This window comes from Moschus berezovskii, chromosome 7, assembly GCF_049115385.1.
Source record: "Moschus berezovskii isolate FMDL1 chromosome 7, NW_MosBer_1.0, whole genome shotgun sequence".
Lineage (NCBI taxonomy): Eukaryota > Metazoa > Chordata > Mammalia > Artiodactyla > Moschidae > Moschus > Moschus berezovskii.
In genome coordinates this window covers 117,432,866-117,439,308 of record NC_142466.1, presented here as the reverse complement: position 1 = coordinate 117,439,308, position 6,443 = coordinate 117,432,866, and the positions used below count along the sequence as shown (strand labels likewise).

Sequence of the window (6,443 nt, the reverse complement as noted above, 5' to 3'; positions counted from 1 at the left end):
ACTGGAATTCCATCACCTCCACTAGCTTTGTTCATAGTGATGCTCTCTAAGGCCCACTTGACTTCACATTCCAAGATGTCTGGCTCCAGGTGAGTGATCACGCCATTGTGATTATCTTCATTGTGAAGATCTTTTTTGTACAGTTCTTCTGTGTATTCCTGCCACCTCTTCTTAATATCTTCTGCTTCTGTTAGGTCCATACCATCTCTGTCCTTTATCGAGCTCATCTTTGCATGAAATGTTCGGCAGTATTAGTGGTCTTCAGACACTGTACGACCAGAGGAGGAAGCACCCTATCTGTTCCCTATTGATTACTAGTAATCCCTATCGATTACTGTAGCCTGCCAGGCTCCAGTAATTGGTGTGTTGAAAATGTCATATAGCAGGTACTCACAAATAGCTCTTTGTTTTATTTTTAAATATTATTGGTTTATTTGGCTGTGCTGGGACTCAGTTGGGGCTCATCAGATCTTCAGCCTTTGCTGTGGCATCTTTCAGTTGCAGCATGTGGGATCCCATTCCCTGACCAGGAATCGAACCCAGGCCTTCCACATTGGGAGCGTGGAGTCTTAGCCACTGGGCCACCTGGAGCGTCTCGACCACAGTCTTTAAATGGACGAGTGAAGTTCTCATCTCACACCTCTGCTGGTGTCAATCTTTGTCTTCCCAGTGCGTATTTCCCTGTCAGCACTGCTTGTGCTGGGAGTGTGGGGGGAGTGTGTGTGTGTGTGTTTTATGTTATTTTGAGTCCTCCAGACACATTTTGTTTTGTAGTCACCTCAACATGGAATAAGTTGTTAGCGATCATATTGTTTTTAGAAATGTGAGGGAGTTGTTGCTGAGGATCCATCCTGCTCTGATAGTGTTAGGATTCTCTATGTCTTAAGAATTGATGCTTTCAAATTGTGGTGCTGAACCAAAGTTACTCCATTTTAAGATAAGGTTGTTTTTAAGCAAAGATTCCTAAAATTGTTTTTGAAAAAAAAGAAAAAATTTAATATTAAATCCAGAAAGATTAAAAAAAATAAAAAAATTTAAAAAAAACTGTGGTGCTGGAGATCCTTGAGAGTCCCTTGGACTGCAAAGGATCAAACCTGTCAATCCTAAAGGAAATCAACACTGACTATTCATTGGAAGGACTGATGTTGAAGCCGAAGCTCCTGTACTTTGGCCACCTGATGCTAAGAGCTGACTCACTGGAAAAGACCCTGATGCTGGGAAAGATTGACGGCAAAAGGAGAAGAGAGTGGCAGAGGATGAGATGGTTAGATAGCATCATGAACTCCATGAACATAAATTTAACCAAACTCCAGGAGATAGTAAAGGACAGGGAAGCCTGGAGTGCTGCAGTCCATGGCGTTGCAAAGAGTCAGATATGGCTTAATGACTGAACAACAACATCTGATTCAATGTTTTAAGTAACACCTTAATTAGACAGCCTTTGAGATGGAGCACCAAACTGCCCTCCAGAAAAACTGCACACATTTACATTCTCATCAATGACATTTGAGAGTGTGACTCTTTCTCCACTGTTTCCCCATTGTTGGCTACCGTGGTTTAAGAAGAATCTTTGCCTATGTTTCAGGTGAAAAATAGTATATAATTTATTTTAATCGTGTTGTTTTATTCCGGTAGAGTGTAAAATTGTATAGACACTATTTTCACAACTTTGCAAAAAGATGTGTACATATCAACTCTGAAAGAAACCATGGAGAAACATCAGCAGCTGTGTTATGGGATTATGATATAATTCCATTGTTATAGGGTTTTTTTAATTTAAAAAAGCTCTCTAGCTGATCACTATTTCTTTCCCCAAATCCCTTCTCTCCCTCTTCCTGGGCAGAGCAGAGCCTCCATTTCTGAGCCTTGCACCTGGGTGTGGCCGTGATTCAGTGCAGACCAGTGGGATATAAAAGGAGGAGATGCGCAGGTTTTCTGAGTCATCTCCATCGTAAGCTCCTCACTTTAGACATTGGCTCCTTCCTCCTTCCCAAGAGTAGCAACCCAGCTCTGATTAAGCAAATGATGACCCCCTCGGGGAGCGGAGGAACAGGGAACCCTGTACTATTCATAGCAGAGTCACCTTGTCAACCCAGCTGGCCTCACCTGTTTGTTTTTTTTTATAATTTTATGTCTTTATTTTCGGTTGTGCTGGGCCTTCATTACTGTGCGGGCTTTTCTTCAGTTGGGGTGAGCAGGGGCTGCTCTAATTGTGGTGCGTGGGCTTCTCCTTGCGGTGGCTGCTCTCATGGAGCTCGGGCTCGAGGGCGCACGGGCTTGTGTCACTGCAGCCCATGGGCTCAGTACTTGCAGCGCTTGGGCTCCACAGTGTAGGCTCCATAGCTATGGCGCACAGGTTAGTTGTCTGGGGCATGTGGGCTCTTCCCAGCTCAGGGACTGAGCACGCGTCCCCTGCCTTGGCCGGTGGACTCTTTGCCGCAGAGCCACCAGGGAAGCCCTGTCTGATCTGTTTTTAAGAGAAATGAATTTCATCACGTTTAGAGCACTCGAGAGTCTCTTTGCTGTAGCAGCTTAGCTGTGATCCTAACAAACACAACTTCAACTCCCCCCTCCAAAAAAAAGATTGAGGACAGTTTGGAGGTCAGTTCACAGTTCATGGAGCTGATTGGAAGCTACGATGCATTTTACAGAATACCATAAAGTATGGTCTTTTCTATTCCTTCGCATAAACTTTGACTTCTCAAAAATTATATGTTTAGCATATTTTAAGCTTAGGATGTTTAGAAATAACACCTGTGATCTGTTGTTATTTATTATTACTTATAACCTAAGATATCAGAGATAATCAATATAATCTAAGTGTGTTGAGAGAACTCAAAATAACGTTTACAGGGACGGAATGGAGACTTAGAGAACAGGCTTGTGAACACAGCGGGGACGGGAGAGAGTGGGATGAATGGAGAAAGTCGCAGAGACCCGTATACACTACCCTGTGCAAGTAGGTAGCTGGAGAGAAGTTGCTGTGTAACGCAGGGAGCCCAGCCAGGCACTCTGATGATCTAGCGGGGTGGGGACATGTATAATTACGGCTGATTTCTGTTGTAGTACAGCAGAGACCGTCACAGCATTGTAAAGCGATTTTCCGCCAATTAAAAAATAAATTAAAAAAAGGCCACAGCTACACACATACTGCCAGCATCCTCTATAGGGGCTAACTTTTTCCCATGAATATTTTGAAGGCTGCATATTCATCATTGGTTTTGCATCATTGTGTATTCTTTTTTTAAAAAAATTATTTCACTGAAGTAAAGTTGACTTACACTGTTGTCTTAATTTCTATGATTCAGTTACATTGGGCTGTATTGAGGTGTATTGGTTAGACTGGGTTTTTCCATAACATGTTGTGGAAAAACCCGAATGGACCTTTTGGCCAATCCAATACCTATGTATATATTCTTTTTCATAGTCTTTTCCTTTATGGTTTATCACTGGATACTGAGTCGAGTTCCCTGTGCCATACAGTAGGACCTTGTTGCTTACCCATTCTATATATAGTAGTTTGAATCTGCTGATCCCAAGCTCCCAAGCCATCCCTCCCCCACTGCTCCTCCCCGCTGGAGTCTGTTCTGTAGCTCCATTGTGTATTCTTAATGGCGATGATTGTAGGATGCGTGATTATGACCGTGGAAAGCATACATTAAGAGTCACATGGTTGGTTGGGTTGGATGCACACACGGTTGCTGCAGTTGAAGGTATGTGCAGCCACTCCTCTGGGCAGCGCACTATCAGGCAGCACAAAGCCACCTTTGTCTCAGACACTGAACGCAAGACTCCAGCGCGGCACAGGTGGAGTTCAGAGGGTCCGTGTTGCCCTCAGTCTCGCCCGCTGCCTTCACAGATGACTGCTCCAGAGCCCCAAGACCACCTGCCTCCAGGACTCTCATCGCGCCTGTGTAGCCAGCTCTGCCCTGCCTCTGACAGCCTAAGGAGCAGGGACCTCGTGTCCAGGGAGGCAGTGTGACTGCTGTCCCCTTGTTGCTTGCAGGGAAGCCCCCTCCTCCGTGAGTGGGCCTCTCACAGCAGCAGCAGCAGTGTGAGATAGCAGTGGTCCCCAGCCTGCTCCTAACAGAAGAAGCCCAGGTCCTGTTCATCTCGCTGATGTGGCAGAAATGGGACCCTTGAGGCCAGAGGGCTTGGGTATGCTTCCCAGTCCCATGTCTTGAGAACCAGTGTGGGCAAGTGATGCCATTCTGCGTTTTGTTGTACTTATTTTAACTGAAGGTCATCATTAGCAATTCAGTTGGGACTCCATTGTCTTCATATTATTTTTGCTGACTGCATACTATTTCATCAGATAAAAGAATTTGTCAAAATAGCTCCTTATTATGGACTCTTTAAGAAGCTCCATCTTGCATTACTGTAAAAGTTGCTTCAATCAGTATTTTTGTCAATGTAACCTTTTGCTTCAGTTGAATAATTTCCTTAGGAAATGAGGTAAGTTTTGACTACCTCTTATGGAAGACCAGAAGGATGTTGTGATGACATTTTTTTTGCATTACCATTTTGTACTAGCCAAAAATGGGAACGACCAGACCTATTATTTTTTTTTAAATTTCTTTATTGCCATGCTGTGTAACATGCAAGATCTTAGTTCCCCCACCAGGGACTGAACCCATGCCCCCTGCATTGGAAGAGCAGAGTCTTAACCATTAGGCCACCAGAGAAGTTCCAAGACCAGAAGTATTCTTAAGTAATAAGTGCTTAAATAAACTCTGTTACATCCAATCAGTAGAATACTATGCATTAAAAAGAATGGGGATTATTCATAATAGACAAAAAGTAGAAACAGTCCAACTGTCCATCAAATAATGAATAGATAAACAAAATGTAGTCTATGGGATTGCCAAGAGTTGGACACGACTGGGTGACTGAACAACAGCAACAGTTAAACAGAATGTGATATTTCATCCATACCTGGGGCTCTCATTCAACCACAGAAAGGAGTGAAGTTCTGATCCGTGCTACAATGTAGAGGAGTCTTGGAAACAGTATGCTAAGTGAAAGAAGTCCGGCACAGAAGGCCTCAGATGATTCCGTTTATACGAAATATCCAGACCAGGCAATCCATAGAGACAGAAAAAGGCTAAGTAGTTACTGGGGGTGGTGAGAGGGGAGAACGGGAATGATTGCAAATGGGCACGGGTTTCTTTGGGGGATGATAAAATTGTCTTGGAATTAGATAGTAATGATGGTTGTACAATCTTGTGAATGTAGGAAAACCCATTGAATTGTACACTTTGAAAGAGTAAACTTGGGAATTCCCTGGTGGTCCAGTGGTTAGGACTCTGGGCTTCCACCGCAGGTGGCACAGGTTCGATCCCTGGTCAGGGAACTCAGATCTCACATGTCATGGGGCAGGACCAAAAGCACCTTGCAGGGGAGGTTGGAGGGAAGCTTAAGAAGGAGGCGATATGTGTAAACTTACGGCTGATTCATGTTGTTTTATGGCAGAAACCAGCACACCATTGTATAGCAATTACCCTCCAATTAAAAATAAAAAATTTAAAAAAAGAGTGAAGTTTATGGGATGTGAATTAGATCTGAACTAAAAAAAGAATGAGGACGATCTCTATTGACTTTGATGTATTATTCTTTGAAGAAACTTGCAGAACAATATCTAAAATATACCATTTGAGGGCTTCCCTGGCAGTCCAGTGGTTAAGACTTTACTTTCCAATGCAGACGGTGCAGGTTCAATCCCTGGTCAGGAAGCTAAGATTCTACATGCCCCTTGGCCAAAAAACCAAAACAGAAAACAGAAACAATATTGTAACAAATTTAATAAAGACTTTTCAAATGGTCCACATCAAAAAAAATCTTTAAAAAAATAAAATATACCATTTCGGTGAAAGTCTTCATCTCTGTCTGTAATGGTGGAGATAGCGAGAATTCCCCAGGAGTATGTCCGTCCTGCCCGATCCTATAATAAGTTCTTGTGTTAGAGCAGCCCCTTTCTCTTGGAAGCAGGGCACCTTCTGTATGTCCGAAGCTGAGATGGTGTGTAAGGGTTTCTACATAGTGTATCATTATTCCCACTGAATAATAGGAAAAATAATATTTTTTTCAGATAACAAAACTTAGAGGGTAGAGAGACAAGTGGATTGCCAAGGTTGTACAGTGAGGAAATTGGCTCCCAAGCCTATGTAATTCCAGAGAAGGTGGACCAGACGCTCAGACGCGTGGAGGCAGTCCTCAGCTTCATTAATTCTCTGTAGACTGGCCAGCCAGAGGCATGGAGGCCACTCCACTTCAGATAGCACGGATTGTTAGAACGCTGGTTTATGAATTTACATGAAGTCAATTAGGGTCCTTTATTTGAGGACAGTAGAAAGGGGACTTCAGAGTGTCATCTTGCCCCAGCCAGTTTGCTTATCTCTGAATGGGAATATTTCAGTGGTTCCTAACTAGTCCTCTCATGCTGC

General features: G+C 43.4%; 1 non-coding gene across 1 annotated transcript; it reads left to right on the top strand.

Annotated features, from left to right (window-relative positions):
• The first annotated feature begins 5,280 nt into the window (after positions 1-5,280).
• On the top strand, positions 5,281-5,353 carry TRNAG-UCC (transfer RNA glycine (anticodon UCC)). Its single transcript has one exon. It is a non-coding gene; the product is annotated as a tRNA-Gly (tRNA).
• Positions 5,354-6,443: the final 1,090 nt, after the last annotated feature.